The following is a 23,701-nucleotide window of genomic DNA, read 5'->3' as shown; positions in this document are numbered from 1 at the left end:
ATCAAACTAGTTCAGTATACATTTTGGAAGGGAAGTCTTGAAAAACATGCAAATAATCAGACTGGGAAAAAAGTGACATTAGAGAAACCGCGGAAATCACATGCCTGGCAACCAGTTATTCCTATTCAAAACATATTTTTGTCACAGTCAGTATTTAAAAAAATATCACATCATTTCTTTAACAGTGTTATTATAAATGATACAAATAGATTTTGTCCCAAGGGCCTCTGTAACCGATATATGGTATATTAATAAATTATACGATGTCAGTTCAAGATCCTGACCTTCACATTTCAGTCAGTCTGCTACGTGATTGGTATAGTGTTTCTTACTACTGTGACACTGAGGAATAAAAAAAAAAAAAAAAAAAAAAAAATCAAGGACAGACACAGATGAAACCCAAGCTAGAAACATCTATTATACAGCAGTATCTATTATACAGCCTCATTTAATTCCAGAACATACATTTGTCCTGCAAATATGAGCTCCATCCCCAAAAGTACTGCATAACAGCAGTATGCTATTTTACCTATCACAGGTAAAACAGAATACTGAAAAAGAAAATGACTACACCACATAAAACACAGATTAATAAACATCTTGGCAAAGCACCATGGGATAAACACCTACAACTAACAGGGTCAGGCTGTAAAATAATTCAGTGACAGGCAGGAATTTCAGATCCCTTTCATCCCAAACCCCTTTAGAATAATCTACATGCCCTTCCAAATAGGAAACGTCTGATGAACACACAGCTATCAGATCCCTGGAAACTAAAACTTCTCCATAATTCACTATTATCTGGGAATGGCAGATTTAGGCCAAAAAAAAAAAAAGGTCCGAGTGACCCACTTCCCTCTGCCGTTTTGAGTTTTATGGCCGAGTTGTGGGATTTGTCACAGTCAAAGGTTCAGTGGAACTTTTCTTTCGAGCAGCCTGGGCGCTCTGGGAGCTGTCGCCAGACAGGGTCACATCGACCGATAGCAGAGCTGCTCCACACAAAGAGACGCGCACCGTGTAGAATGCCAATGCACCTTACCCGGAACATCCACTCCCATTGTACTGACAGATCCTGCTGAACAAGGCATTGCTTCTTCTCCTTTTTTGAGACTCTGCCAAAGAGGAGAGGTCAACCAAAGGTGTCGTGAGATCTTTCAACTGATACGCAACATGTTTCCATTCATGGGAAAATGCTGGGGCGAATCTAGTAATCAACATATTAACCTAGACATGTTTTCCCTCAAGGGTGTTATGATTGCTGCTGTAGTGTAAGGCAAAAGTACAACCCCGATGCTGAAGCCAAAGAAAGATAGAGATGCCAGCATATTTAATTCTAGTTTGTTGATTGGCCACAAAACCACGGCTAGGGATCATCTAGTTCCAAAGAGGATCCTCTCATTCCGTGGTTTTGCCAAAGTAAATCTCACAGGGCTCTTTCACAGGCATTTACAGTAAAAACATATTTGATCACATCATGAGCACTGCAAGGAACTACAAGATGCCTCAATAATGGAAGTGTATTAAACTCGTACTGAATCAGATGTTAATCTCTGTGGCATGAAAGGAGGAAATTAACGACCAACAGAATTATATCAATATAAACAACTCAAAGTCATGTCCTATACGGCCCACACAAACCGATGCAAACTGCAAATGAATTTCAAATTAGTATTACAAAACAAACCGGTTGCTCGATGGAAATTTACAGCAGCTCAGTCAGTATCATTCAGGCTACAGCTTAAAGTTAAAGCAATTTTCTCAAATGAAAAGCTATTCTGTGTGTCACAACAGCATTAGAGAGAGCTTTAGATCCTGATCAGGGTCTTCAAACGTCCTTACAGTATATCATAAAATGTGTACTGCATTTTTGATAAGGTACTGCTTTCCTGCTTCACTTTATATTATATATTACGTCGCTGTTTTCACATGTTCACATTGCCGATTCGTTTTTTCTGGTTATTATTATGTTGCAGAAATTGAGTAGCATGAACTACACGTCCTTTGAATGTTTTCACTTTAGTTGGCAGGAAACGTGATAAAATCAATGATATTGATATACAGTTACCTAGCGAACACGTAAACAAAAAAGCAGCCGTGAACACAGGAACATCATGATATGTACGGAAACTATAAATACTATCAAGGTGTAAACAGTGAAAATCTAACTCTGAGGCTGACTTGATACTTGATACAAATTCAGTGTTTATGTATTTTTTCCCGCTTTCCAGGAAGTTGACACAACACATCCTGAAACTCTGAAAGAGCAGACATGCTGGCTCTTGACATTCGACATTATTTGGTCAGTTTACATTTTTTAAATTTGCTTATATGAGAGAAACAATCTGGAAGAGTGCTATAGGCCTACATCTTACACTAAACTACACTTACTTATACTATAGCAACACACAAAAATACATAGAAACACAAAATCAGGGACCATGCGTGCTCCACTTTCAGTTCTTTCACTGTAAAAGACTAGCTGTATTACACTGCAACTAGAACATAATATGAAATAGGTTATATAACAGGAAAATCAGAACAATATAAAGCCATCCACCCCTGAAATTTTACAATTGATCGCTTTATGGAGGCTTCTGCTTTATGGGCACACAGCTACACACACTACCGGAAAGCCAAGAGCCCCAGTTGCCAAGAGCATCATACTAATCGAATTCTGAAAATGGGGTAAACATTAAAAGACATGGAAAGGGAGCAATTAAACCATCTGCACTGTTAAACCTATCCAAAAAAGGAGGTCTTGAATATGGAGGATGAAAACCACTTTACAACTTTGCATTTCCCCGGCTTTAATCTTGAAAGTGTCATAATCCTTTAATAAAGGCTGTTAATCCTATAAGCGAGAGAGAAAAGACAGGAAGGATCACTCTGAAGGGTGAGGCCAAGGGACCCACACAACACTATTGTATCTATATTATCATCATTTTAAATCATTGTTTATAAGATCAGTGGCTCTAGTTTAAACAGGGACATTTCAATTGCTTATATTTGCCTATGTATCCAAAAGTCTGTTTTGTTTCAAGTCAAAATGAATTCATCCAGTACAACTGTGTTTTAATCAGGTAGGGAAATACTGTGTGACAGGTGTTACAATAAAGAAATAAGTTAATGCACTTTGGTTTACAGACGCAGTAGAAGTCCTGAAAGGAAGATTATACACATGGAAATAAACCTTGAGCGCTCGGTGAAGGGGATGAGTGACGTGCTTTTAATGGAATGAATAGAACAGCTTTCTCACCAAATTCAGCCATCCTGGGATATAAGCTTTGTAGGACAAATGAAACCCAAGACGGCTGGAATGCTCATTCACCCTCACAGCCTACAGAAAACTGCACCTTCTCACCCCGTTTCAGACGAGATTACAGCCGGGGTGTCAAACTCAGTTCCCCAGGGGGTCTGCAGTATTTCCTAGTTTTAATTCTAAGTGGAGTTCGCAACTGGTAAATTGTAGGCCTTCTTCTCAATCTGGTTTATTGCAGTTTTATTATTATCGGTTATTTGTTTCCTACATGTAATATTTTCCAATATGCTGCTGACTTTTCCCTCACAGTGCACTGAAGCGTGGAGAGAAGTACTAAATGAATCTAGGAAATCACATATTTAAACGATTACAGTTACAGAGAGCGGAGGTGAAACTAAATCCAGAAAACACTGATGTTTCCATTTTTTCTTTCCTTGATTTTGTACTCCAAAAATCAAGACCTATGGTTAACTCCAAAAACTCAATAGCTACGGCGGTAACTTTTCCACACATTCCCATCTATCCTCCCGCTCCACTGCATTGGTAAGTGCTGACAACAAGGCAGTAATCCCTATAGTCACAAGCTGACAGACATTGTTTCGGATCCAAGAATTCACCCCCACCCGAATGTCCTTGTCTCTGCGATTTAAATGCCATTGAGAGCCTGCAAGAGCTTTCAAACAGATCAACAAACATCCATAACAAACTGACACAGTCTTTCCGGTGTGCTATTTTTGTGAGGGAGAAAACAAACAAGCCAAAACATAATTGGAATATTTTGCTATTAAGGCCATGCAGGACTGAACTTGAGCCCAGATGAAGTCCCAGTTTGGTTTATGAAGGCTTATAATCAGTTTCACTCATCTTTAAATTGACACGCTAGCCTGGAGTCCACACACACAATGCACTCCGCACATCTGACAAACTCAGCACTTACCTTGTACAGCCTACTTCATTAAGAGTTGGGCCATTGGATACTGATAAAGCTCACCAGCCAAAAAGCCTCAAATACGCATTTTAGGAAGCACAGCTAAACCCCTCCAGCCACTTAATGATGATTCTCAAACACTCTTTGAAAGTCCTGCATTTTCTCCTTCATCAATAATGCAGAGAATCATTTTCGTCTCCCTGCAGCTCAAATAGTACCGACTGGAGGATTCACTGGTTGCAGCTGATAGCATAAACATCTTTACCATTGTCTGTAGGCCAGATGTTACAGATGGCTTGGAAATGATCCCTCTTCCACTGCCAATTCATGCACATGTGTCTTATAATTATATTAATGAACCAAAACAAAGTTAAGATCATTTATTATCAAACTTGTTTGTTTGGTATTTCCATAACCTTAAATAAAAGTATTTCTTTATATTTTACAAAATGGCACTGCTTCAAAAAGATCTCAGATGCATTTGAAATGCATTTGCCACGGCTATATTCACCTGTGTGACCCACATCTATGAACACAACATCGTCAATATAAATCGGCACACGTCTATGAATTGCACGTCTGTTTTTCATTTTCTCAACCCTTCAGCCCTTGAAGTCTTGAGGCATGACACAGGTCATTTCAACCATACATGATCCACTTTGCCAGCTTAATTAAATAAATTGAAAAAATAAATAAAAAAAAATATTGCAGTTGATGTATTTTCTAAAATAAATCACATATTTGCATTTGTTTTCAGCTCGAGTAGTGAAGGCAAAACATTTACATTTGAAATATATATATTAAAAGACCATCGAGATATCAGTACACCTATCAATTACCTGGAAATTCAGTTTCACAAACTCGCAGACGCAAGCAAGAAAACTGGACTTAACATGAACCAGAGTAAAACCAAAGTCATGTTTTACAGCTTTGAGTTAAAGTAGATCAACGGATAGCCAACTCGAAGAGGTCCAAGGTAGACATAATTTTGGACATCAAATCAGCGCAGATGGAGAAATTATGGAAGTAATCAAAAGAAAAGTTAATAGGATGGCACACTCTTGAAAGGAAAATCTACCCACTCACCTGAAAGTATTTTATCTAATCACCTGGTCACCAAACACAACAATGTTACAGAAACTGCAGATGACACAAAGAAACATGTATGTATGCTTGGAATAACAAGAAGAGATAATATATATGAATGGATCTGAGAATAAACAGAATTCTGTGACATAATTGAAAGTGAAAATATAAAAATGGAGCTGGAGACATTGCAAGAACAGATCAAAGATGAACAAAGGAAGCTACTGAACAGATCTCAAGAGATTAAAAAAGACCTAGAAGACGACCATATAAAAGATGGAAAGATGAAATATTAAACTTTGCAGTCATGTCATAGAAAAGAGAAGCTGTAGATCAAAGCACATCTTGGGGAGGCCTTCGTCCAGCAGTGGATGAATATGGGCTGATGTAAACACATTCATCAGCATTATATATGTATATCAACATCAACTTACTGGAGTAAAATGCAATGTTAAATATATGATGTAGCATAATATTTTCAAAGTAAAAATAACAATCCAAAATAACTTTAGACAACAAATGTAAAACCAGTAATGCCTGGAAGGAAACAAGCCTTTAATAACATGAGCTTCATTTGAATACTTGTTGGCTGACCCAACTGAGGCCAACAATATACAACACTTTGTGAGTTCCCAAGGAAAAGTGTTCTTAAATAGACCATGACCATTGACAGATGATGCAGCCAGGTAACCACCATATCACAGGGAAAAGGGACACAATGCAGTGGCTTTATTAGACTTGTCTTTCCTGCAGCAAAGGTGAAAATACAGTGTTTTGCTGCAGGTTTCCTATGCCATGTCCCGGTCATATCAGTGTTAATATCATGACAATTGTAGACCCACAAAAGCCTGAAGTCCAGTTGAAGTTTCAGATCAAGCCATGCTTCGGAGTATTAGAACAAGCTGCTTCTTTAAAGGGGTTCATGCCTCCTTAAAAACAAAACACAGCACAGTGTAGAAATGAATGCAAATATTTTGTTATAAATCAGGCACTAAGTGTTTAAATTAGCGTTACTTATCAGGATTGATTTAGAGAATGAAGGTTTTTGGAACAGACTCATCACCCCCACCCCGTCCATAAAGAATACTGCTCAGAGTGTTTCGTTAATCTTAAAAAAGTGACTTTATTGCATTTTGGTTCAATCGTCAGCTGGCTTTTTTCTAATCTTTCTTGTCATTTATTTCAAACCAACAACAGAAGGCCCTGACGGGATGTCCCTTCAAGGCCCCTCGCTAATCTTCCACAGTGTACCTGAGTTTCATTTAAATTAGACTCTTAATTGTGAGAGATTTGTCTTATCTTGTAGTCGCAGAAAGAAGCTGAATGGTTTTTGTCTTCCCCATTGCCATGGTCACAAAAAGCAGTGAGCATGACAAAACAGCATTGCTCTCAGTTCACTGGGTATATATCACTGGAGGGAACCGGCCTGGCAAGAATTACCCTGACTAGGGAATCTACATCCATTACAAGATAATCTACATTCAGTGTCGTTTGGCAAAACAGAATCCACAGTCAGGTACTCACAATATAACAAAATCTGATGGAAACACTTTAAAAATGCTGAATATACTCAAATGTAATAATAAAACAAATACATAATGATAAGAGGTGCAAAAAAATAACTCAAGCAAATATAAATGCCAAGAAAAGCAAAGACAGGAACATATGCAGTCTGTTTAATTTGTAGTCTCTTCAGCAGGACAGTGGTTTTCAAATCAGGTTCACACTACATCACACAAATGTCTGCCGTACATGGTTTGCATTTATTGTATCTTCAAAAACAGGTTGTGTGATTACAAATCCCAAACAGGACCCCTTGATCAGCTTCAACAAAGATTTATATTAATAAAACAGAAACATACAAAAAGTACTTCCTACCTCAATTTTACAATAAACCTGAAATGAATACAGGTGCAACTGTTAGACGTAAGTGCTTTCCACTGGCCTTGGTTATGTCAATATACCATTTTCTAAAAGCGGTTGCTGAACTGAAAAGGACAAGCAAACAGCGGGACACATGAGATGAACCGTGTTTCGATTGGAGTTATCGGGGTGACTGCAGGTGTGATTTAGGGCACAAACCAGGAAAATTCAGGAGGTATAACTGGATACAATACAAGACAAATCCAATCCAGTGCTTTGCAATTCAGAAAAGCATTTCTACGACAGTCTGCGACATTAGTACACCTCCAGTCCTACACGGATATTACTAAATTAAAGATGCTTCCAGGAACTTACCATAAATCTGTGACATTTTGGGGGGAAAAGGAAACTGTGAATTTACATGCAAAACCCACGCTTAGTACCATGCATGTAATTATAATTGAATTAAAGTGTGCCGCATAATTTGGACATTTTCTCCCTAATGGCCCGAATCATTGTCTGCTTGGGAAGAAGCAGCTGCCCACACCCAGGAAAGTGCTAGCGGAACAACATCCCAGCAGCCTCCATTAAAGGGGGACAAATGGAGTTGCTAGTCCATCTGCTCTTTTAAAGACAGTGTTTACATGGAAACGTCTTGGCCGTTTCGCTCATTTGTTTTGTCTGTCTCAGGAAATGCTGCGCTATGCAGTTCGGGTACTGGAAGAGAAACAAGCTGTACCAATACTAGTTAATCAATCATTGTATTTTATGGGAGGGGATATTTGAATATTTAAATATCTGTGTTTGCCTACTAATTAACAAATGGTACCTCGAGGATAAGCTTCATGCATTGCAGTTTGTTTTGTTGCCTTTTTCACACTGCCTTTGTGCTGTGAAATAAAGTGAGATTAGACCAGATAAAGGGCAGATAAAGCTAGTTGATACCTCCCTTAAAAACAAGCTGCCAGACTGATGTGCTTTTGCTCAAGGTTTAGGAATATGGGTGATGTATGTGACCAGACTTTGGGAGCCATTTTCAACCTAACCATCATGAGGCACTAACGGTTGTCTTCTTATTTGTATTTCTCCTCTTCTGATATGTCTTTCTAGTATAGTTTTTTCTCTTTTCTGTTAATCACCCATTCTTCTTTAAAATATCATACTTACTTTGATAAAAGGAAAGTTTCAACATCAGTTAAGTGAGTATTGTACCAGAATGTATTATTTCTGTACAGCATTTAATTTAAAACTATTGTTCAAGCAATATAATCTTCATAGGAGACAGATTTTAAAATTGCTAAAATGTATTATTAGTAGCAATAGTAGTAGTATAATTCTTGCAGTGTTGAAATAATAAAAAAGTACTATAGCCTACAGTTTGCAATACTGTTTTACTGTATCAGTAGCCATCTAAATTATATTAAAGTATTATTGTATTGTATTTTTAGGAAACTTATATGAAATACTTCTTAGAACATCTTGAAATTTGAAACCTTCACTGTTCATAAAAAAGAAGTTGATTCTTTCTCAGTGTAGATTCAATGGGAATTTTCCATCCCAATTTGGCACCAAATACTTATTATAACTAACTGACTGGCACTGAAATGCAGTTTTATCTTCAACAGATCTGTCTGCCATAACTAAGGGGGGAATATAGATATGAAACACTTAATAACTTGTTCTAACTCTTCCTAAATAGACCATGACAGATGATGACACACTTCCGAACGCTGTTGTGCTTCAGTAACCTGCCGTCACGCACTCCCTACAGGTGTGTCACAGACCATCATCATATATGTGCACTTAAAGACCTCCGTTTGACGTAACTATCCTGCTTTACAACGAGAGGACTGAGGGCAAATCTTCAAAGGTTAAAGTTTCCTTTGTGTATTTCCATTCACAAAACAATGCGGTTCCACATATCACCTGACAAAAACGTTAAGTGCGCCACACGCTTATTGTTTCATTTTGGAGCTGCCAAGCAGGAATGCGCTCCACCTCCATGTCTGAAAGAGCCATTCTACACTAACTTTTGACCTAAATACCAGAGTGCCTAAAATACACACCGAATCTGAGCTGACCTCACGTTCTGGCAGTCAGACAGGTTTAGTGTGTTTTTCTCCCTACCTGCTTTCATTTCTCAATCATGATAGTAATGTGGGAGGAGGTTTGTACAGCAATGTTTAGAAGGCGCTGTGGGTCTACCTGTCTGTGTTGCAGCATGTCAAGTCCAATTCGAGTTCATTATGATTCAGGTATTTTAAAGAGACCTGCCCAGGCTCATCTCGACAAACAAAAATGCAAATATCACAGGACTATATATCCACATGGGGATCCACTGAAAAGTCACATGACACGCACAAATATACACAAATGAGGACGCAGCAGGAAAAACTGCAGAGGCAGTCTATGGGATTCAATTACAGCTCCCTCAGGCAAAGCAGCCTAGCATTGTGGCGATATTGAATTAGCCCAAGCCACTGAAGGCAAGAAAAAAAAACTAAAAAATCCAAAGAGGATAACATTTTCTACACACTAGATGGAAACAAACTGTAGCAAGCTCTGCAAACACCTGAATAATAAAAGGGGAAATATATTTTATTGTCTAGATTTAGGCATCTTGAATATTCCAAAGTATCAGGTTATGTCAGTCAATAACCATACATGTAGTGAATATAAGGAAACAGTTTTTAAGTCTGTCTTCCTCATAAATAACATTGGATTAGGCCATAGTTGAAACCATTACTATAAACAGGTTTGTTTAGCTTTTTACTCATGACTCAAAACACCAGTTGGGTGAAGGTGTGGATATCCACAAACTGAATGTACCGACAGTATACGGAGCAAAGCACTGGATGGCATTTGTCTTGTATTGTATCCAGATATACCTCCTGAAACAAAAAAACATTGTCTCTTATTTTCAACATACAAACACACCAGAGCAGGGAAATCAGGCTGCAGTCATGGGTTTAAACTGTAGCAGGTCTGATCTCATATCAGAAAGATTAAAGGGTGACAATTGACAGCTCATCTTAAGTCATTACGGTTTCCACTGAACCATACAAAATGAGTTATTCCTTTTTTTTTTATCAATCATCTCTACCAAGAATTAAAACCCTCCCACTGAAATTCAATATCTAATTTCCCAGAGCATGCTGAAAGCAAATGGCAAGCCATGATATAGAAAAGCCAGTTGTCTAACGCATTACACTATCTGTGTATTTGTGTGCATCTTATTGTACTGTAATTATGTGTAAACATACACATTACAGGTCAAAAGCTTAGCAGCAAAAAAATTGGAATGCAGCATGTAGAGATAAGAACAATATTACTCTCATTTTCTCTCTCTTCCCAATTTTAACAATATATTCTATATCTGCATACAGTATTTTGTCATCCTGACACATTTTACTGTGTCTATAAAGTGGCACTAAAACATTGTACTTGCAAATTTAACACTGCCAGCTGCTTTCTCAAAAACAATTACTGTTCCCTCTTTAATATGTAAAAGGTGTAGATGCAAAATCTTCCAGAAAAACTGCAGCGAAATTGAATACTTCCCTTATTGCCCCTTTAGAATAATTGGGCAAACACATTTGTTCTTTCGATTTGATACAAATATTAATAAAATAAGGAGTTTGCAAAATTAAATGTACTGGGGTACCATACATCTGCCTGCATTGTCAATGTCAATATGTAACAGGCTAAATATTTTTGAACAAAAATAAATGGACAATTATACTGAAACTCTGTACTGACAGCTAAGGCAATATAAGTGCTGCACTGCTACACTGATGGGACAGATGGTTCATTAAATGATGACATCATTTGGAAAACACAGACATTTAGCAGCACTCGTACAACAATGTTCCACTACCTTCTCTTTGACACCAGCAAATTATCACGACTGCAGCAAAATGCATCAAGCCGACATGTACACAAAATATTAAACTGAATGACACCAGGAAATCTGTTCCAACAGAAGCCACAATGAAAATTAAAAATGATAGTCAGTCTATGTTGGATCATCCCTATATCAGTGCCAGATCTCCAATTTAGTGTAAGTAAATATTATATTACATCTGTTTTGATATAAAAATTGATCTACAGGGCAACTTTAAAATCCAATTGGTAATTATGCCCTACCTCTTACTAATGTTAATTACAAAAGTATCATACAGATATGTTTGATAAGTAAATAAATATATTACTGTATTTTTGAGGAAGGCATAGAATGTAGTTTGTAACATCTATTGGCTTTCTTAAAGCAGATGGAAAACAAACAAACAAAACTGAGATATAGTCAGACTGTTAGCAAGTCAGCAGATTTAACTGAATCACTTAAGCTATAGGCCTAGTGTTGTAATTTGTTGGGGTACATGTAAGAAATGACCTTCAAAGATGTATAATATATTTATTAAATGACACCGTATTCACCAAATTTGTCACAGCTGTGTGAAAGATGCTTGTCTTTCCATTGTCGGTAATAAAATTGTTTTAATTTTACATTTTGCTTTAAATATTGGAAATATAAACACAACAACAATGCTTCACAGCTTCCTTGCCTCCCTGATATCTTTTAAACTTCTGTCAATTATAGAGTATATGTTTTGCAGTTATAATAAGTTAGAAGATCACATCTTTGCAGTAAGAAGCATCAAGGGTCAATTCCTCAAACCTAATCTAAAATTCACTTGGAGATTAATTATCCTATCAGCCAGAAGTAATTTTCAATCTTTCGGAAGCTATAAAGCAGGCTCTTGAAATACAAGGTCCTGCGTTTGCCTTGAATATGCCATTTAGGATGCAATCTGTTTTTCATGTCTGACTACAAGCACTACAGACATGATCTAGTTCCTGCAACATACACACGATTGGAATGAAGAATCCTGCGAGAACATGCCTCTCCTATTTCAAGTCTCAGAAAAACTGAAAACAAAAATCATTGCAGTCATGCTGTTTTCTGTGGTTTCTGCACTGCCATACACGTTTTTCCCATCTAAGACTTCATAGTTGATTTGGCCTTTCATTGGAATCCTGACTGAGTGTGAGTCAACAAAACAAACAGCTGCTGGCTGACTCATTCATACTAATAGATGTGTTTTTTTCTGGGTTCCCACTCCATTGACCAGGCCAGCATTAGCGTTTCAAGAGAACCAGGGCTCAGCTTGATGGATGATGGCTTTCTCCAGTTGTATAATTCTGTTTGTTTAGGCACTGGACAATATTTCATACTGTGACAATATCATTCATTGCCAGGCAGAGATCAGTATGTTTACCACCTCATTTATATACTCGGGACTTTTCTTCTCAAAATGTTGAAAGAAATTGGGTTCAAATGTAAAAACGTGTGCAAGTCTTTAACAGGAAAAACAACACCGAATTGTAAGGGCACAATAAGACGTTCCAGGTTGGGCTATAACAGTGGTCTCTGAAGCTAATCTAGGACAGCCCCAAGCCTTCAGGGGTCTAGGTACCTTCTCTCCATGACAGAATATGACATTGACTAATCAGGGAAAAACTTGAATTGAAATACCCCAAATGCTCAGCTGGACTGAAAGCCCAAAGACCCCGTAGTTCTGAAGGAAGAATACAGATCATGTCCAGGATTTTGGGGTATTCAGCCCATTCATCCATTATTCGACAAAAACTAGCATAAGGAGGGTCAACATAGTATAATATTTCTCTAAAGGCAGTGGAGTCAAATTCAGTTCCTGGAGGGCCGCTGAATTTTCTGGATGTTGTTCCAATTTAGCTCTCAGCAGTTTAATTTGTCCAATTTTTGCGATTAACTGAATACATACAACACTTGACTCCAGGCACCAAACCAGCTTTTTCCAAGTAATAAAAAGGGAAAAAGGCACTAAATTGTCTTGAGGAACTAAGTGTGACACCTCATCTCAATGTGAACATCAGGGGAATTTTTTAGAGGGATGAAAAGGTAATACTAATCCAGTTTTTCACTGACACTGCTGTTCAGAGGTTTTTTTTCTTTGAAATCCTGGCCAAATTCACTTTCATGCGGTCATGACATTCAGTGAACGTCCCTCGGGTTCTGTGTCAGACATCTCATGTAGCGTAAAGGCCAAAGTTACCAAAGGGATAGCAAACGGTTTCGGTGGCTGACCTTTCTGTTGACACACTGCTGACACACTCAGTACAGTGACAAACCGAATGAGGGTAGAACGAGATAATAAGCTCTCCAGGCTATCAAAAGGAAACCAACTTTCACATGTTTATTAATAGTAAACAAGTACATCTGATTACTGTAGCAGTTTTCAGCTCAGTAAACTATCCCTCAATTTAATATCAGAATGATTCACATGTTATTTAATGGATATGAAAATGACCAAAACTGCCATCACCACAGCACGGTTTAACAGTACATACAAAATAATACAATATTAATAAAGTTAAAGGGGTTCATGAAACCACCATTAAACAATTATTTAACGGAGCTCTTAAAAAAAAAAAAAAAAAAAAAAAAGTTGTCCTGCTGCCCCATTCCTTGTTTATGCCAAGCATGTAGGTCATAACAGAGGAGGTTTAAATTGCAGTGAAATTGAAATTGGAGGTCTGATCGCATTCTGATCACAGATGAGTCAAAACTGACCTTCTCAAAATGTAGGTAGAAAAGGACTGTTTGCATTTTTTCTGGGATGGTTATACACAAATATATTCAAATGTCTCAATTACAACAGGCCAGGATGATGGAAGGCCATTTGGCGGGTTTTACAGATGCAGCTGCAATGGAATACATATTAGTCTTTTGGAAGTCTAGTGTTAGTGATTCTGAATAGTATAGCATGGTACAAGAGGATGATTTCCATTATTTCACAAGGACCCTTGAAATAACTGCCTCATCTATCACTGCGATGTGCTCTATAAGGCTAGGATCCTACAAGAAAGTGTTGGTTGATATCCAGGGATCAATTAGCTTCTAACAACCCAACAAACAACAATGCCTCCGATTGTAATGTTCTAATTGAAAACTGATATATATAAATGAGGAACAGGGCATCAGTTGAAATTGAAAAGCCATCCTTCTCATGACTAATAAGGAAACACTTGCTACAAAACCTGCATGTTTTATATCAGACTATGAGAGCATTGAATAGCAACACAATGCATCGCTACACAATGTTCTTTAGTGTACTGATACCAAGACGAACAGGCAGCGACCTTGTATTGTAAGCCATGATACATTATTATATTTCTTAGCTGACACCCTTACATACAATTACCCATTTATGCAGCTGGAGCAGTCTGGGTACAGTATCTTGCTCAAGGGTACTACAGCAGTGTCCCCCACCTGGGATTGAACCCACGACCCTCCAGAAGCTGAAAACAACATATCAGAGCTGCTCACATGTATTTTGTTACTCTCTCTGGCACTGTCCTATGCACTGGCATCAGGCTGTTTTCAGACTCAGTCCAATCATGCAAACAGTTGTCATGATCAGCAGAGACCAATTAACCACTACTCAACACGTTTCATTAAACCGTGACCAAGTAGACACTGACATTGAAGCGATGGATACAATCTTTGCGTGTTTTAATGGGATCACCTCTAATAAGGATAAAAGTGTTTTATGTCTTCTTTATTGAGCTAATGTCCCAAAACACAGTATTCTTCACAGAGCCAAGACAAGTTCAGTCAGAATCAGGCTGCATAGTGAGATACCTCTTGCACTGGGCAAGGGTTTTAACTAGGGGTCCATTGACTTATAATGCAAAATATATACATACAGATACATTCTTTAGAATGTATTTGTGTTATTTAAAAAGGAAGACAAATAGCAAATAAATTATCCCCACCCCCCATTTGTAAACCCAAAGACAGGGTGATCGGTAACACAAAGAACATGTAACACAATCCTGATTTCAACAGAATGATTGTGCAATAGTAATAGTGATAAGGAAGCCAGTGCTTACACAATTAGATATAAACACATGATCCTGGCTCCTGGCTGAAATTAGTCAATGTTGGCTCAATTAGCTGCATTGGCAATGGTTCAAAACAATACCAGAGAATAATAATTTGTCAGAGATAAAATATGTCTGCTACATGAATCACACTACTAGTACTACTACTACTACTTGATTTCTTAGCAGACACCATTATCCAGGGTGACTTACAATTTTTACAATATATCACATTTTATTTGTACATGTTTTACCCATTTATACAGCTGGGCATTTACTGCAGCAGGTAGGTACAGTACCTGCTCAGGGGTACAACAGCAGTGCCCACGACACTGTGCTCAAGAGTGTGGAGCCCTAACCACTACTCCACACTATTGCCTGTGCCAAACAACTCAAATCATACAGGTTCAACAATGGTACAAAAAAAAAAATACACTAAAAGTAAGCAATATAGGGTGTAGTTGATTTTAAAACAAGTTATCTGGTTTCTAGCAATAGGTGCACACTTGAAATATGAACAAAATGCAGTTCATTTGATAGATTGCGCTCTATTTGGCTGGTGCAAAGTTAACAGAAAATATAGAAATTAAGTCATCATAGCTCTATATTCTCCTTATGAGACAAAGAGCCCTTTTGTGTTGTATCTCTGCTGAAACACAGACCTAGAAGATAATCAATCCAATTCTTATTACCACACAGGATATGCTCCCACGGTAGGCAGCACTGTGTTTCCACATTTGTATACATAAAAATATGATAACAGCTCCTGATTCAGATGTTTCCACTGCATCCTAGCCAGACAACCTGCATATTATACAATTCATAATCAATATTTGGAGTGAAGAGAGTGTAACACGGGGTTCTCACATATCAGCTGCTGTATGTATGTGCCTTGCGGCCTTTGAATCCAGACCTCGAGGGCTGCAATGCAGCAAGTTGTAAAACTCTCTTTAAATCATCCACAGCAACAGAGATGGGTTTAGACAGATTGATTCAGTTACGTTCAATTAAAGAATTAACAGCTCGGGTGGAATGAAACCCAGAGAAATTTGAACACTGCAATAGTGGATAAAACGGATACATATTTCCTTCAACATGGGTTGCAACTGCAAATTAAACTTTATTTTCCACTAAGAATAAGACCGTAATTGAACAGCCCGTCTGAATCGCAGTCAGACTCTTTAAATTGGCCTCAGAAGTCTGCTTTAACCTCCCTAATAAACTAAACAGTTTAATAATAGGTCAGACCACCAAATACAGGAAACAATAGCACTCGGTTTTCTAAGTGCAGAAAAGACAAAGGAAAGAGGAAGCTGAAATAAATATCTCCAGCCTGCAGACTGTCATAAAACATCTTAAAGTTCAAACAAAGCAGAAACGCACACACTGTGCAAGCTCTAGTCAGTCATTGCAATACTGTGCAATGTGTACACTAAAAAACAGGGTAATCATTGCTAAACTTCTATGATGCAGATGCAGAATATTGATTCAAACTGTACAGAGAGCATGATTTTTGTCAGCCCTACATTTTACATTTACCGAAGAGTAGTAAACAGAACCCTTCCTATTTCCGTATCACCTGATTTCCCCATTCAGTTAGACGTGGAAACACACTACAAATTGTTCTCAAACGAACGATAAACTTCAGTCCACTTACATCAGTCTACGTTTTAAATAGGTACAGACAGCAATGGGAATGATTGAAACTACTAATTTGGGAGCCAGTCTGGGTTGTAGAGCATAGGTTCAAATCATGCCTAAGACCAAACAGCAGCAGCTTCTAATTGATGCTGCAGCCCTTATAATCTATTTAAATTTTGCCATTTCAGCTCAGCTCATTCTCTATCTGTCTATCGTGTGATGTCTACATATTAAAATGCTGCTGCTGAAACGCACTTAATTAAAACTGACATCTGTGTAATTTGCATCAATCTACTTCCATCCTTAATTATATATGCATTAGTTAATTAAGCATTAATGTCCAGCAGTTTAATCATCTGTTCTCAAGTGGTGAAAGAGAAATATAATGTTTATGTGCAATGCAGGCATCCGATTATTGCCTTTGTACAATGAAAAACAAAACTAGGACGCTTGATTACCTTTTTTCAAGTGCAGTAAAAAAACAACAAAAGATTCTTAAAACGCTGTTGGGTGCAAAGATATAGGCTAAGGCCGTGGAGAGAATATTGACTTAAAAACATTCTTGATAAAAATACTGAATGAAAGCCATTCCACTGCTTGACTGAAAACAGTGATCGGTTTAATTGCCGAGTCAAACCCAATCAGAACTTTAGCCCACCTGCCAACCACAAATGAAAAACACAATATTTGATGGTGGGTATGTATGAAATGCATGATGAAACTAAATTCCCAGTTGCTTTCCGGCAACTGTTTTAACACAAATAAATACATTTGTAATTTCATGTCAGATATTATGCACCTGTTACCCTCTAATACTCTGCATAAAGAAGAAAGAAGAAAGTAGGAATATCTGTATATGTATCGGTCATACAGATACATACAGCTTTATTTGAGAGAAGACAGAATGCAAAGTTGCCGTCAAGTCTGAACTTGTGATTGGTGGGTGGATCATAGTTCTGATTTGATTTGGTTAGGGCCTATGTTCAAATACTGATCTATTATCATTTTTCTTTTGAAAAATGCCTTGAATAAAAAATGTAGTCAGTTCCGAAAAGCTGACTGAATTCCGGAGAAAAACTCGCCTAGTAAACCAAGCACATGCAAATTCAGATATGGAAATAAAACAATTTAAATGGGATTTTTTTGGGGGGAATAAATACCAAATGAAAACTGTTTGGTTTCAGAATACAGTGGTACCACAATTTGCAATTATAGCTGCAATCACAAGAGCAGCATGGGTTTTTGAACAAGTACCCTAATAAACTGTTACCCAGGTGGAAGGGGGAACAAAGCTTTATTTACTTGCCATTCCCACTCATTCTGCATCCCACAGTTTTGACTCTAAAAGCAAAATTTGCATGGCTGTGCCCTTTTATAACCTCACGTCATCAGCAGACCTTATCTTTTAATTTTCCACTCAGTGCTGACAGTAATACGCACCTTTGTTCGACTGCATTGAGCTTAAAAGTGACATTTTATTTGCCTCCCTGGACATAAAGTTGGCAATTAAAATGTGAAAGGGTTGACAGACCCTGCGTTATAAAGGTCATTCTCTTACCACACAGCAGGTCAGATTTTAATGAGCACAAAGCCAATCTGCTTCTTGTATTTGAGAAAGAAAGCAAAACCCGCTAATTTGATTGGAGGAGTTGGATGGAAAACGAAACAGCAATTAAATGGGCCTTGCATAAGTTTACCTTATTTAGACCAAGGACTGTGACGACAGGCATTATGTGAAACTGATCATTAATGAAATGAAGGGAAGATAAAAAGGTTGAATTTGTGCTCAAAAGTGGAGATGGGTAAAATAATATGGGCAATGATTTTGCTGTATCTGATAATACCCCAATTTGTATGGATGACATGGGGAGTATTGCTCCTTTCTTTCCATACAAAATGACACGTTTGCAAGCAGGAAGGCGGTATCTCATTGGCTCGCGAACACAAAACGCCTGCAGGAATAAACTGGCAAGTATTAAGTTCCTGAATCTTTTCCAGTCACTGTAGGAATTAATGCTTTAATCACAGCAACAATGAATAAATATAAATGTAATATAAAACATTCCCCGGGTTGGATACTGTGCCCTCCCCCTCTCTTAACTTGCTGCATTCAGAAGAAAGGTAGAAAGAAAGCCCAACGGCAATACCAACGGACAGTTCAGTTAGGTAGAATCATTCTCCGAGGGGGTTATGATCAGGACCGGAGAAGGAAAACGGTTAGTCTTCGCAGGTGTGTTCAGTGACGTCTCATCATTTTGATGGACTGAATAAAATACGCGGGAAAACGATCAATCAAGTCAAAGTCTCTCTAAAACTTTGGAGCATTAAAGTAAAATTAATCCAGCTAATTTGTATTCATTAACAAATATTCCTTTACCTTTTCCTACCACACACTGTACCAGTCAACTGAAGGACTTTATTAATGGGCCACCAACAGCTGTTACTGCTGTTTTTCTTTTTCTTTCACAAACTAAAGCATATCCTTTTCTCCATACCAAACTTTCACTTAACCTCGGTTTGCTTGCTGTACATGTTCAGGGGCCTGGACAGAAAATCACTACATTGCCAAACTATATTGCAATGCCAAAGCCTGTCAAATCATAAAATAACATTTAAAAAGGTTATATAACCAGTGGGATGCCGTTCTGTAAACATGTATTTAATAATTCAAAGAATATTTCACAGAAGAAAAAAACATCAAGTTTCAAACACACACAAAAGCTTTGCTAAATTCCAAGGCCTTGTTTTAGTGATATGAATTCAGAATTCAAGAAAATGACAGTATCTTGCAGAAAAAGAACAATGCTGTCTATGAGCAGTTCGTTAGTTGACTTTCTTCTCATCTGTGACAGATATGCGAGTCCGCACTACAAAATGTGACCGTCATTGGCTTGTGGCTTCTTCATGTGTGGGTGGTAATGTAAGCACAAGGAACCTCTTGAGCTTATGCTGGCCTAAATTAACAAACTTCTCTCCAATAGTTTCCTGTTAGTATCACTGAACAGTTTGAAAGAAAAACCCTGAACATAACACAAAAGATCAAAATCTTCAACAATATACCAAGCAAGAGGTGTATTTTTAAAAACCTGTTCTCCCCTTTAAATTCTTACTCATCTCAAGATGCTATTTACAAGTAACCATAAATTAACAACCTTACTGTATTTTCATGTTTACGTTTATCCTCATACCCCCAGCTAAAGTCATGCAAACAGTGAATGCAGTGGACAAAATAAAAGTAGTGTCAATTGAGCAGCTGGGAAAAATGTAATGGTTTTCAGTGAAATCAACCACTATTTACCTTATCGGGTTGCATTTACACAGAAAATAAATAGTTACAGTAAAACCCGCTATACAATTAATCAGATGCAATATTTGGTCTAAAGCGAAATGCACAACGAATAATGCATGCTATTTTCCGAGGATTTTTAAGATGGCAAACACAACCTGTTCGAACCAGAGAAGAGAAGAATGTGAGAAACAAATAAAACAAAATAATAGCATACACATCAAATACAATCAACAGTAAATTCTAGGACTCTTGTTTTTGGGATGAGTGTCTGACGAGCTGTCAAACAAAACAAAAAACACAGATTATGCCATTGTATGCGCTCTCTGAAGGTACAAATACAAAGGCACAATACAAAGCACTTGAATAAACAAAGATCTAGTTAGAACCAATTTTTTTATTTTATTTAAATAGGTCACATGTCAGTGATATACATGAAGATAACAGCATCTTCAATTTAAAGCAAAGTGGATCCATGTCATTGTCAGGGGTAACATCACTACTGCTCAGCCAATCGGTGCCCTGGACCGGCACTGACACATGGGAAGTCAAAATCACAAATAAGCTTGGTGGTGGCTGTTTTTTGACAAAGGATTATTTCTTCTATCTGATGCAAATCCACCACCTAACACTGTTTTATTTGATTTGGTTAGGGCCTACGCACAAGGTGTAATCTATATTTATAGGAAGCTATTACACCTAAATCATGTTCTACAAGTTGTGTCTTGTTCGGTCTGGTATGTAGTCCATTATAGCGTCGATTGTCATAAGGTGGTTGTAATAAAGCTTTTGTTTCCTTTGAATTCACCTGCCTGTTCTTTTCACCATTGTGCAAAGTAATGTGCATTGCTGTGTGTCAAAGAAAAGAGGGAAGGAAAGAACAAATAAACAAAACACTGAAATATCAATGACTCTGGTGTTTGAAAGGGCTGTTAATGGTAAATGGCTTTTACATTTACGTTTGTTATGTTTAAAATGTATTGTAAGCTTAGTTTCTAATATATATTCCATATATATACATACACAAACACACTAAAAGGGCATTTGTGATGCATGAAAAATACAAGTTGTATGTTTCATCTATATACACCTGTAAATGAAGCATTAACATAAAACACAGTATAGTACCACCTTCCTGATCACACCCAAGTACAATCATTAATTCTTTGCTTTTATTAATTAATTGATTTATTTTTCTCTCACAAAATCATATAAAACTATCTTTCACAGTGAGCTTCTCTTCTTCTTTTACACTTCCTCCCCACATTTTACAAGATTCAATTTTAAAGGAAGTGGTAGTTAGGCCTACAGTTTTTGTTTAAAATCATAAGGAGTCATCTGTGTTTTGTAAGAAGTTAAATATTGTGAAAATGGTCAATATACACTCACCTAAAAGATTATTAGGAACACCTGTTCAATTTCTCATTAATGCAATTATCTAACCAACCAATCACATGGCAGTTGCTTCAATGCATTTAGGGGTGTGGTCCTGGTCAAGACAATCTCCTGAACTCCAAAATGAATGTCTGAATGGGAAAGAAAGGTGATTTAAGCAATTTTGAGCGTGGCATGGTTGTTGGTGCCAGATGGGCCGGTCTGAGTATTTCACAATCTGCTCAGTTACTGGGATTTTCACGCACAACCATTTCTAGGGTTTACAAAGAATGATGTGAAAAGGGAAAAACATCCAGTATGCGGCAGTCCTGTGGGCGAAAATGCCTTGTTGATGCTAGAGGTCAGAGGAGAATGGGCCGACTGATTCAAGCTGACAGAAGAGCAACTTTGACTGAAATAACCACTCGTTACAACCGAGCTATGCAGCAAAGCATTTGTGAAGCCACAACACGTACAACCTTGAGGCGGATGGGCTACAACAGCAGAAGACCCCACCGGGTACCACTCATCTCCACTACAAATAGGAAAAAGAGGCTACAATTTGCACAAGCTCACCAAAATTGGACAGTTGAAGACTGGAAAAATGTTGCCTGGTCTGATGAGTCTCGATTTCTGTTGAGACATTCAGATGGTAGAGTCAGAATTTGGCGTAAACAGAATGAGAACATGGATCCATCATGCCTTGTTACCACTGTGCAGGCTGGTGGTGGTGGTGTAATGGTGTGGGGGATGTTTTCTTGGCACACTTTAGGCCCCTTAGTGCCAATTGGGCATCGTTTAAATGCCACGGCCTACCTGAGCATTGTTTCTGACCATGTCCATCCCTTTATGACCACCATGTACCCATCCTCTGATGGCTACTTCCAGCAGGATAATGCACCATGTCACAAAGGTCGAATCATTTCAAATTGGTTTCTTGAACATGACAATGAGTTCACTGTACTAAACTGGCCCCCACAGTCACCAGATCTCAACCCAATAGAGCATCTTTGGGATGTGGTGGAACGGGAGCTTCGTGCCCTGGATGTGCATCCCACAAATCTCCATCAACTGCAAGATGCTATCCTATCAATATGGGCCAACATTTCTAAAGAATGCTTTCAGCACCTTGTTGAATCAATGCCACGTAGAATTAAGGCAGTTCTGAAGGCGAAAGGGGGTCAAACACAGTATTAGTATGGTGTTCCTAATAATCCTTTAGGTGAGTGTATTACTCCACTAAGGAAAGTAAAACATTTTAAATTCACAATATAATTGTATTACTGTGAGCACACACAACACATTCTAACTAAATTATTCCCATTGACAAACTAAATTAACAAAATCAGGATAATCAGATCTGAGGTGCACTGCTGTCACGGGTACATACAGATAAAGGTTATTGTAAATGCTTTTGTATGACATGCAGCACTTCAGAAACTCATGGACGCATGCAAGAAAATACATAGTGTGAACTGACCTCATGTAATGCAGAGGGGAATTGAGGGAAAAAAGGATTGCATCTCATCTCACAATGGAGGACATGTGTAGATGCCTGTATGCAGCCAGAGGCATCAATAATTTCTTTCACAGTTTGAAAGGGACCTTTTCCCCTTCAAATCTATATACTGCTTCCTAATGAGAATCTGAAGTTTTCTCCTGGCTCACAAGAAATAATTGGGCAATGTCACTAAAAGTCTAACACTGATTTTCCGGCACAGCACCCGGAAAGCATTCACAAACAATTAAGAGCTGAACTAACAGTCATCTATTGTCAAAAGCCGATCCATTTATCCACGGTGCCCTAAACTAAGGAGCATTTATTTGATTAACCACCTTCCTGCATATTAGCCATGTGATGTGAACGGATTCAGCTATAAGATTAAACAGACGTTTATTTTTGAAGTAATAATCTTCCTCCATTTCAAATGCCATATCTTCTGTTAAATGTCCCTTTAAAATACGGGAGAGAACATCCATCCATCCATCCACATGTATACCTGCATACACTAGTAAAAAGGGGTATGTTGTTGGTTGGTTCAGCAGAGAACACTGACCTGAAACTAGCGTTATTTAATTTGGCATTAAGTCAATTGAAATCAGAAAGTGCATTTCAGCGGTATCTGGGTTTCCAATCAAACTTTAAGAATAGTCTTTATGCAAGCATTCATTTGATATTCAATTGATGCTACTAGTCTACGTAGCATTAGTAATGGTTAACTAAAAGCCTTCCTAAAAAGGTTACATCTAAGTTACATCTAAGTTGAAAGTGCGTTTAGGTCTGGGAATAGTAGGGGAGTTGGAGGGCAGAGGCACACAAACATGTAGTTTCATAAGA

At 37.9% G+C, this 23,701-nt stretch overlaps 1 protein-coding gene across 1 annotated transcript in view; it reads right to left on the bottom strand.

Moving 5' to 3' along the window:
* The window catches only part of gfod1 (glucose-fructose oxidoreductase domain containing 1), a 47,603-nt gene that overhangs the window by 10,124 nt on the left and 13,778 nt on the right, over positions 1-23,701 (bottom strand). The window lies entirely within an intron of this gene.

Source organism: Amia ocellicauda, chromosome 2 (genome assembly GCF_036373705.1).
Source record: "Amia ocellicauda isolate fAmiCal2 chromosome 2, fAmiCal2.hap1, whole genome shotgun sequence".
Taxonomy (NCBI): Eukaryota; Metazoa; Chordata; class Actinopteri; order Amiiformes; family Amiidae; genus Amia; species Amia ocellicauda.
This window is presented reverse-complemented; position numbering and strand designations above follow the sequence as displayed.